A 12066-nucleotide genomic window follows, 5' to 3' on the forward strand; every position below is an offset into this window, starting at 1 on the left:
AGTGGACGGATATTGTAGAAGATCCAACGGAGTTTTCTTTTGCTGGTGCAAAGAAAATTAGGGTTAGTGATCTTCCGCCCAATTCAGATCCATTAGATTACTTTAGTCTTTTTTTTGATGAAGATATTTTTTAAAATAATTACCACCGAGACTAATAGAAGAGCAAATTTAGTATTGGCTTCTAAGAAAACGAGATCAAGTAGAGATACAAAGTGGAAAAATATTTCTATCGATGAAATGAAAAAAATTATAGGATTATGCTGTTTATCTGGAACTGTAAAGTTTCCTCTTTTAGCTAAGCAGTGGAGTCGAGATATTTTATACTTTCATCCTGTATTTGGAAAGACTATATCTAGAAATCGGTTTCAAACTATTTTAAAAATCTTACATTTGTAAATCACGCTATGATTGATGAAAATGACAAGTTGTTTAAGATTCGGCCTATTTTAGAAAAAAAACTAGAAAATATAAAAAAAGTTTTAAGTCCTGGAAAGCATTTATCCATTGTTAAAGCCATGATTGGTTGGAAGGGTAGATTGTCATTTCGACAATATATATCAAATAAGAGTATACCACAAATATGGTATAAAATTATATGAGCTAACATTGGGTTTGTTCTAAACGTTATTATTTATACGGGAAAGGGAGCGTTACTCTTGGAAGGTTCTACACACGTAGAAAGTGTGGTAAAAGAACTATTAAAAGATTATTAAAATAGAGGCCACACAATTTACCTTGACAATTTTTACACAAGTGTTTCTTTGGATGAATTTTTATTTAAGAAAAAAACGGAAATGGTGGGAACTCTTCGTGAAGGCAGAAAGGGAACCCATAAGGACACTATGAAAGCAAAGCCAAAAAAAGGGTGAGGCAGTTTGGAAAAGAAAAGGACCAGTTTTACTTACAAATTGGAAGGATAAATGTTATGTTAGAATGATAAGTACTATCCACAAGCATGTTATGGTTGAAGTTCAAGGTAGAAGGGCTAACAATAAAAAGATTAAACTTGCATGTGTAATCGACTATAACAAACATATGTCGGGAATTGACCGATCCGACCAGATTATGGCGTACTACTCTACGCCTCGTAAAACAGTTAGATGGTATCGCAAAATATTTTTCCATTTAATCGATTTATGTATATGGAATGCATGTTATATATACAATCTTCACCAAAAGGAAAATATAAGACTTTTAAACCTTAGAGAAAAGATTATTGTTTGCGTTTAAATATGCCCGTTAAAAAAATAAGTGCGAAAGCCTATATTAAAAGTGTTTGTAGTGCTCTAGCTTGCATTCGTTTATGGCCTTCTTTTCTTCCAACGTGGACGGTGCCGATAGATGCTGGCTATTGAGAAGCGAGAGAGATGGACGTAGTGACGCTGGACCCCATGTTTGACAAAAAAGGGGAGTCCGCTTGTTTTGTTTAACTTCTAAAAATCATCGTGAAATAATAGACAGAAGATCACGAGTATAAGTTAAGAAAGGTTGATTGCGGCAGAGATTAGATAAAATAATGTAGCCGATTTGTTTCGTTTTGTTAACGTTTTATTTTATTTAATTCAATTCAAATGTAGTTTAGTAAAAAGTGTTTTCATTTCTACACCAAATAAGAGCCAACCAGTTAATAATTCTAACAATTATTATGCGCCTTATCAAAGGAAGTAATTTGCAAGTGATGGATAATGAGGCAGATATTAGAGGCAAATTTAACTTTTTGGAGCCAAATCCTCCAACTGAAAAAGAAAAAAACACAATGAGAAGATGTCGCCAGTGTACAGTCGTAAAAGTTTCGAGAAAAACAAGATATTTTTGTCCCGTCTGTCCTGAAAAACCAGGCCTTTGTGTGCATCCTTGCTTTAAAGATTGGCATGAGGGCAAATCTACTTAAACTTATATTTACATTTATTAAAATACCATGTGTGTTTTTAAATTTTGATTAAACCACCTGACCAAATTGTTACTGTCTTTCTTTTGTAAAAAAATATATCTCCAGTTAACTGGATGGCGGATTATATGGGGGAAACCTTCACATAATTTATTGAATAAAACATCCTTAAAAAACACTTTTCTGCAATTAGTAGAATTTTATATAAAAGCAGAATACGGTATATTTTTGGTTCATCAAAAAATACTTAAACTAAGTATTTCCTTAGGACCTATAGGTAGAAGCATAAATTCACTTTTCCATCCTCTTGCAATTGATTTTTCATTTTTTTCATTTTAATGTTTGTTAATAAAATTTGGCATTTCTTTATCGTACTTTTATCGTAAAACCCAATATTCTACCAAATTATTCACTTAAAATATATTTTACGGGACACTTAAGCTTAAAAAAAGCAAAACATTAAAAACATCCTAAAAACGCTTTTAGTGTTATAGAGAAGATCAGAAGACAATTTGATTTAGATTCTTTTTTATCACCGACTTGTAGATCTTGGCAGCTTAGGAAATGGTTGGGATCAGTAGTCGTTTTCTCCAATATTTATTAATAAATTCATATTAATTAGGATTATGATTACAATTAGGATATATCAAAATATATGTCAATTGAAAATTGCTTCAGTCACTATTTGATACAGTTGTCAGAAATATTAGACCAATTTAAATAGGTTTACATTAAGTTCGTCCATGTTAATTCATTAAGTTAAAAGGATATATGCTCATAATGCCTAGGGTATTAAGAGAACGTGGCTTCTGTAGGTATCATTTTGGTAAACTTCTACGACAGTCTATGCCTGATTGGTGTTAATAAATGCCTTATTTTGGTGTTAATAGTTATAAACATTTGTTCTCTACCTTTACTTTCATAGTAGCAAGTAGCGAGAAGTCAGAAAGAAGAAGGTTGAAATTCGTTGGTTTGACAAGTCCTTAGAACTTAAATTGGGTTGGGTTGAACTACTGAAGTTCATTGATAGAGTTCCAACCTATCGGGTGTAGGAATACCCCTAGCTGGTTTTATTAGCGTGTAAATCCTAAAAAATTAGATCTAATGACTTAATTAGATTTAAAGGGCTATTATTAAACTATGTAAAATTTTAAAGCGTGCAAAAAAAGTTGCGTTATTAAATCATAAAAAAATTAGTCATTTTGGGAGTTTTTTATAAATTTAAATTTTTCTATAAGGGACTCGATTCTATATAGAATTTTAATTTTTATCGTAAATAATGCTTTAGTGTCTTAAACATTCAAATAAAAGTTTTAGTCTTTAGCAAATTAGCTATTGATGCTTATTGATTAGTTACACTTAGAGACTAACATTGAAGCTATTAATAAAGGAAATAATGATGGAAATTTGTTTTTTATTAAGGATTAAACTTGACGTTTATATCGAGTATAACATTTTTTTTCATACAACAGACAATTATTGAAATATTGATCATCTGATGCTTTGAGATTGCCACTGGTAGCTTTTTAAAGTAATGTAAGTAATGGCTTTTTAAAGACTACCGATTCTAAGCAAATTAGCAATTCCTATGGCAAATTTTTTTGTATCGAAATTATTTTCCTATATTTTAAATTTACAAAACTTATTTAGTTTTGTAACTTTAAATTCTCGCGGTTCTGCGAGCACACCGATCTTGAGCTCCATAAAGGAAAATTATTTCTATTCTTTCGGCTAGCTTATAAACCATTTTATTAACTCACTGTTTTAACTAAAAATGTCTTAAAAATTTAAGGTATTGCAGTGTTTTTTTGTACCTATTAGGTAGGTTTCGCAAAAATATAAGTGAAATAAATACACATACAAAGTTATAAAACTGCAAAGATTTTTGCAAAAAATTTGAAAACACTCTTTTTTTCTCGCAAATAACGGTACACATTCTTTACTTAAAAAAATAAATAATTTGCTTGAACTAAATGTACTGTTTGTTACCACACATTTTAACTTCTATATTTGCTTATTATCTAATTGCTTATATTTTTTTTGATGATATATTATAAAAAATGTAAGAATTTTAAAATGATGTAGGTAGCACACTAAAAGTATTCATTTAAAATATAAAAGTTTGGCGTAAATAAAATATTCAATATATCTAGACATTTTCGCTAACTATTTGCTTACACATTTACCAATTTAATTTTTTTTGGTACCGGGAATAGAGAATTTTACGCTGCTTACTATGATGTATCACACGATGGGGGTTTCCATTTGACATATTAAAGTGATGTTAAATAGAAAAAAAAATAATAATAATTAATAATTATGATTAATAACAATTTAATACTTTATCTTATTTACCTGGATTAAATGAAATTTGAATGGATGGATGGGTAATAACAGGAAGGAAAAAGGGAAAGTAAAGGTATGGGAAGTGAGGGTTAGAAAATGGGTACAAGGGAACCAATGGAAGGAGTGATACTTACTATAGACTATAGAGACAGCTCAGGGGATCTTCTCAAAGGGGAGCCGACTAGCACTAACCACTTTGGTAGAGTGGCGTGGATTCCACAAGAGTTCAATAAAATATAAGCGCCACCTGTTTTATCCTAGATGGATAAAAAAAAGCCCGATGACCAAGAAAACAGAAAATTACTAAAAGCACTATACCTATAAACCTGAAAGAAAATCTCACAAGGAAGAACAGACAGGGAGATTTATAAATACAATTAATTATATTGACCCTTAATATTATGTACAAGTGTTATGGTGTATTTAATAAATCAACCATAAAATAATAATTAACCCTTTACTTTGGCTATTAAATTATATGCTATTAAACTACAGCTTTAGTGTGAAAGCACCTTAAAACTCATGGACTCACACTAAGAGTCCCTTATCTAACTTAAAAAGTTAGGTTATCTTTCAAAAATCAAAATAAACATAAAAGAAAAGCTTTAGTTAGGTTAGTATTTAGTATAATATACTACAGTAAAGCTAATAAATGTTGATAGGACTTTGGTCTAGAGTTTATAAAAGCAATTTATAAAAGACAAATCAAACAATAACAACCGGCGCTTTATGGTTAAATAAATATGATACAACTTATACTATACCTCGCATATACGTATATACTCAGTTCCCAACAAGGTGCCTCAAAAATTAAAGTAAACTAGTAAATATATATGCGATAAATTACTCAAATAGTACTAACTATGGCAAAAGTAATATGTGTAGCCTTTGTTTTACACTTCTAAATGGTTATATTATTCGATGATACCTGTGGTCCTTATTCTCGCCTTGTTGATAATAAGACGGCCATGGGGCTCATCTGGTGTGTCTCAGGAAGGACATTGTCTTCTGAGGTAGTTGGACAAAGTGATTCAGCCGGTACTACACTATGTGATGGATTTCAGGATATCTAGAAGAAGCTCAGGTGTGTTTGATGGGGCTCAGACCATCAAATTCCATCAAATCCTTCACAATATCAGTGATGAGTTGAACAAATAGATGAGGAAGTAGAAGTCCAAGTGGTAGCCATAAGAGGACAAATAGGAAAAGAAGAAGAAAGAGAAAAAAAAGGAAAAGAAAAGAAAGAAGAGAAAAAGGCCTGAAAACAAAACTACATGTGAGAAACTGAACTGAGGATATTCTGAGATGAGCAAAATTATTTTTTTTAATTAAAATTTTGCTTTAAAAAGTTGGATGTCTTTATAAACTCTAAATTAAAATAAAAATAAATGCGAATTTTTAATGGGTTATAAGAAAAATTATAAGAATAAGTTGACCATTACCTAGGTTAGAATGTGGCCTTTCTTTGGAATTTTTATGTCAAAATAACACAAAAAACTCTCTAGTCTGTTTCTTTAAAACTGCCCTTGGCAAAACTTAAATTTAACTCACAAAAAAAAATCACACCTAGATAAGGTATTTCCTTTGTAAATCCGCTCAAACTGAAACCAGCTGAAGTCTTTAACTCTCAGCTGAAAAATGACCCATTAACCCAAACCTGTCGAAATGGATCCCCTCCAGATTTTACCATGTTTAAGTCATCTGTCAACCTTGGAATCTTACTGAAAATATAGACAATTCCTGCATAAAATAAGTAGTACTGTAAGTATGTACCAGCGACAATAAAACTTAAAGAGGTCTTAAGAAGAAAATCAATATTTGGGTTTGACAGTTACTTTGTTTACTATTTTATTGAAATGAAGATTCACTATACTTTTCCTACAATAAATTATGTGAAAAGAAAGAGCAGCAAATTCTGCTCAACTGACTATTGCAGACATCACACATAATAAAGTCTCATTCTAATTTTCAGATCGACATTGGCCAAGGCAACCGAAAGAAATCAGACACCTGTACAACCTCACAATGCAAGATCAAGGTACCAACAATATCAACCTAGTCAAGACTATGCTTTAATATGAATTTGATTTCTAATAAGTAGTTACTGCTATAAAACAAAATATATATCTGTCCATTAATGTCTACATTCTGTTCTGATATATTTATGCATATATTTGCCATTTAAATACATTTGCAATAAATTGGTTATTTCCTAAACTGATCAAAATTTTATAATTATTGAAACCTATACAATTATGGTTGATTTAATTTGATTCTATGGAGATTACCCTTTCTTATAAGCCCAAACCCTGTTTGCTTTCGACTTTTATAACTACTAATCTAAGACTTTGATAAATGAAAAAAGCTTTATTAAATTATATTAAAATATTTCAAATTTGAATACATGAGGTTAGCTGGAGGTGAGGAGGTTATTGACAGAACTTCTGTCAATCACCTCCTCACGTGAGGTGAGTGACACGTAACAGTAACAGTAACGTAACGCACGTAACAGTAAAGGCATAATTAAACGTCCCCCTGTATATCTAATTTGACGTGTTTTTTTTTTTTTTTTTTTTTTTTTTTTTTAAGAAAGTCATTAACAGGCTGAAGTCTAAACAACAGTACAGTTACAAGAAATTTTTTTTTGAGAATTATTTTTAAATTAAAAAAAAATCAAAGTGGAAATACGCGGCAGAATTGATTATTTATAAACTAGAAAATGGCAAATAAATTTGAGGATCATCAGCATATTAATGAGAGTGACAATTTATTTAATAACCATGAAAATTACATATATAAAAAGCAAATGAAGGTGGTCCCAAGATTGATTCTTAAGGAAAATCTTTCTGAACATACAAATGATTGGATGCAATCTGACTCCCTGATCCAATCCATGTCCATCATCAGGGATAACAATTAAGGGGTTCCGTATAAGTTGGACTTAATCGTTATCCATGATGATGGATATGTTCTATGTCCGAAATACGTTGGATTGATAGTTTTTAAATAAGTTTAGTGGAGGATGACCGAAATACTTTCAGTTACCTTTTGAACTATTAACTTTACTGCAAGAATGGACTTCAAAATATTTTTAATTTTTTTTTAATTTTGATTTGCCCATATAAAGGGTACAGGCTAAAAAGGGGGTCCAAAATATAGTATATGCTATATTACATTTTTCAAAAATACAAAACAAAGTAAAACATTTAAAATACCGTAATTATAAAAACATTAGTTCTGAGGATTTTCGCAGAGATGCTGAGCAAATAGAGTAGAATGGAATTTATTTCACAACCAATATTGATACAGAATTAGATATTTTTAATACAAATATATTAAATTTAATAATTAAACAAGCTCCACTTCAACAAAAATTAGTTAAAGGGAAAAATTTTATGCCCTGGATAACTGATAACATAAAATTTTTAATGCGTTTAAGGGATAAGGCACACAAGAAATATTTAAAAAACAAAACTTAGAATATTATAGACAGTTAAGAAATTTTACAAAACATGCTATAACACGGAAGAAAACTACTTATTTTAACCAATTTTCTTCAAAAAAAGGAAAAGATTTATGGGACAATGCTAAAAAATTAAATATATCATCCAATAAGACTGTTAAAATTCCCAATGAATTATGTGATCCAGAACAGATTTACAACTCTTTTTCATCTACTTTTCAAGCTCCTAACTTTGCGTCAGATGACAAAATCTTTTTTTATCGTTCAAATGTCTAACCCAATGTTAATATCAAACTAAATTTTACGCTTATAGACGAGAATTCCCTGTTAAAGATTCTGAATCGTATATCCACTGGGGCAATTGGCGATGATGTTATATCAGTGAGGGATATTAAACTTTGCTTGCCATACTGCATTCTACCCTTATTAAATATAATAAATTCCGGTATTTTAGAAAGTTTTTTTTCAAGAAAATTTTCCATTTTCATGGAAAAAAGCAATCGTGAAACCGCTAGCTAAAAATACGAATCCTAAAGGACTAAAGGATATAAGACCGATCAGTATTCTTTCGGTAGTTTCTAAACTTCTTGAAAAACATATTAATAAACAATTGTACGATTTCTTAAACACGTCAAATTTTATCCCATCGTGCTAGTCAGGATTCCGATCTGGTTACACCTCTAGTTGTTTAGTTAATCTTTTAAATGATGTTCGTTACAGTGAAGATAAGAAACTAATAACTTGCCTGGCATTTCTCGATTTCACCAAAGCATTCGATACAATTAGCCACAATATGCTATTAGCTAAGCTTCATTACTATGGACTTTCTGATAATTCTGTAAAATTTTTCGAACAATAATTAATAGATAGATCCTTTTGCGTGGAAATTATGAGAGATTTTCAAAGCCTTCGATCTGAATTTGTACCAATTGCCACAGGTGTGCCTCAAGGCTCAATTTTGGGCCCTCTGCTGTTTTCTATATATGTTGCAGATAGAGCAATTCTATTGAAAACTCGAAAGTTCAACAATATGCTGATGATTCTCAAATGTACACTTCATTTTCTTTAGATTGTGTAAACGAAAATATTGACAAATTTAACACGGACTTAAATAATTTAAAAGAATTCTTCGATGATCGTAATTTAAAACTGAACTCCTCTAAATCCTGTACGCTATTATTTATTGCTAAATATCGGATTGAAAGAATTAGGCAATTATCTGTTCCACAGATAGATAATATGCCTTTGGTTTCAGTTTCAGAGGTGAAAAATTTGGGTATATTTTTTGATGATTCGCTAACATTTTAAGCACACATTCATAATAAATTAAAAATTGCTTATATAAGATTGAAAAAACTTAATTATTTTAAAAAATGGCTACCATCCAAAATAAAGTATCAATTATGTGATAGTTTAATATTATCGCTATTCGATTACGGTGATGAGGTTTATGGGCCATCTTTAAGGATGCAATTAGCACACAAAATACAATAAATACAAAACAGCTGTATGCGTTTTTTTTACAATATTTCATATAGAGAACATATTAAACCTTATTTAAATAATAAAAATATCCTTAATATGAGTTACCGTAGAAAACTTCATTTTTATACTTTTTTACATAGAATCTTAAAAACTGGACAACCCTCATACCTTGCAGCGTTATTTAATCCATTTTTACATCAATATCATACAAGATTTTTTAATAAATACAGGGTACCTCAACATCGCACTGCAGCTTTTCAGAAATCTTTTACATTTATAGGGATTAAAATGTGGAATGATTTACCAGATGAAGTAAAGGAATTTACTTATAAAAGATTCCTAAAATAGGCTAAGCAATTTCTTAATAATGAGCAAAAATAACCTAATTTTTTCCAAACCATGCGTGCTATGCCGTTGTCAGATTTTTCCGCAAAAATTAAATAAGATAGGATATCCTGTAAAATTAATATATTTACTGTTAGCGCCCTTGTTTTGTCTTGCGCACGCCTTTCGCCCTTTTTTTCTGCCATTTGCTGTTCCATTGAAAATCTTATTGACTTATTTATGAAAATAAAATTACAAAATAATTAAAATTTTGATAAAGAGCATTAATTCTCGATTATAAAACCCGTTAATCTGTTGGTACAGACGAAACAACCTTTAAAAATATTTATTTTATATAAAATAAATCAAAAGAAAACATATTTAAAAATAATTCTTTAATGCTGGATGGAATACTATTCCACGTTTTAACCCCCGCAAATTTAAAAGATGCGATTCTATGGCGTAGCTCAACAAAAATATCACTGTTTCGCGTCGTGTTCATGTATTAAGGAAAAAGTCTATTCTAAAATGGAGTCAATATAATATTAAAAATTTAGTAGGGGTTCTAACTTTTCAATATCATGTGTTCAGGCTCAAAATCCAAAAATTCATGTCGCAAGTTTGCCGGTTGACCTTCCTTTATAATTCAATAAATAAAGTTAAACATATGGTGCGTTCGTCTATTAGTCATATTTAATAAATTTTTTTCATTAAGATATGGCGTTTAAATTTTGTGAATTGCGTTTTTAGTACTTAAACGCAAAGACCCACCATATACCACATTACCGTAATCGAACAAAGATAAAACAAGACTTTCACAAGGTAAATATTTTTGTTTTGTGGATAAGGTCCGTTTAAATTTAAGAAGATTTTTTAGGCGTAAATAGGCCGCTTTAATTTTAGTTTTTACATGGGGTTCAAAAGAGAGAGAGAGAATTGTCAAATATGATACCCAAATTTGTTGCCTCTGGAAGAATTGGAACTGGAGTGTTATTTATATGAATATTTATACGATTTTCAAAATTTTGCCTTAAATTATGACACGGCCACATCTAAAAAATTTAAGATTTTTCAGCATTTAATTTAAGGTTGTGATTTTTTGCGTAGTTTTCTAGATTCAATAAATCGAACTGAAACTTACGTTGAATTGAATTATTATTTATATCTTCAATATAAACAGGAATGTACAGTTGTGAGTCGTCAGCATACTGCTGTTATGTGAAATGTTTAACAGCTTTATACATGTCTGCCACGTAGAGTGAAAAAAGTAGGGGTGATAGTATAGAATACGCCTTGATTTGATTGCCTAAACTCTGCATATTGTTTATCTAACTGTTAGACTGTAATAATACAACTTTCACGATTATATAGATATTCTCTAAAGAAGCTAATATCATAGTCAATGATTCCAATTTAATTTAAATACCTTAGATTAGCCAACAAACATTTCGTGGTTAAGTGTGTCGAAAGCTTTACTAAAGTCGAGCAGGGTCACTTAATTTTGCTCACTCTTACTTCATTTACTATTTTAACCAAGCATGTTGACGTGCTTAAATTCTTTCTAAATCCTGACTGGTAATGGAGAATTAAATTATAAGCCTTAACAAAATTAGAAAGCTGGTTATAAATATGTTTTTCAAACACTTTGGACACTGCAGGTAATATACATGTAAACTAATTGGTCTTAAATTCTTGTATTCTTTAGGTATTGAGTTTTTGGCAATAGGCTTTTTTTCATAAATTTGGATAATTTTGTTCAAGTATGCACTCATTAATTAAATGCAATAACGGATTTAAGCAAAATCGAGAACAAAGTTTAATGTTCTTAGATGAGATACCATCAATTCCCACTGCATTGGATTTTATTGAAGAGATTATTTTAGTTAAATTAGAATATTCAAAAAGCTGAAAAGCTAATGTTTTATTACAAGTTAGATTCTTTTAATAGTAATCTATTACTTTTCTACTTACTGCATCCGGAAGGGCATTTACACTATTACAAAAACTTATGAATTTCGGTTAAATTAAATAAATTAGTTGGTATAGAATTTTGATCTTTATTTTTTGTTATATGAAGGTTGTCTGCTACTTTCCAAAAATCTTTTCCTTTTTTATCTGATAGATCATTGGAAAAAGATATTTTTTTTTCTAATTATTGCGTGTTTTGTGTAATTTCTCAGTTCTCTATAATACTGCAAATGCGCTGGACATTTAGTTTTTGAATATTTTTTATGCGCACAGTCCCTGAGCTTCACTAAAGTTTTTATATTTTGTGTTGTTCAAGGACAAAACGGGTTTTCTTTAATTTTTTTAGTTTTAATAGGTGCATGCCTATTTAGGATTGTCAAAATGCTTCTGTTAAAAAAGTCAACTTGTTCATTATTATTAGTCATGGTACATCTCGTGCCAAGGAATAAGTTGTCCATCATTATAAAAATTTTCGATAATGTAATATTTTCGATTTGTTATAATTTTAAAATGAAATATGTTTTCCTATCGTTTTTATATTCTTAAATTTAAAAATCGAAAAAATAATATTATGGTCTGATATGGTATCTGA

This window comes from Anthonomus grandis, chromosome 9, assembly GCF_022605725.1.
Source record: "Anthonomus grandis grandis chromosome 9, icAntGran1.3, whole genome shotgun sequence".
Lineage (NCBI taxonomy): Eukaryota > Metazoa > Arthropoda > Insecta > Coleoptera > Curculionidae > Anthonomus > Anthonomus grandis.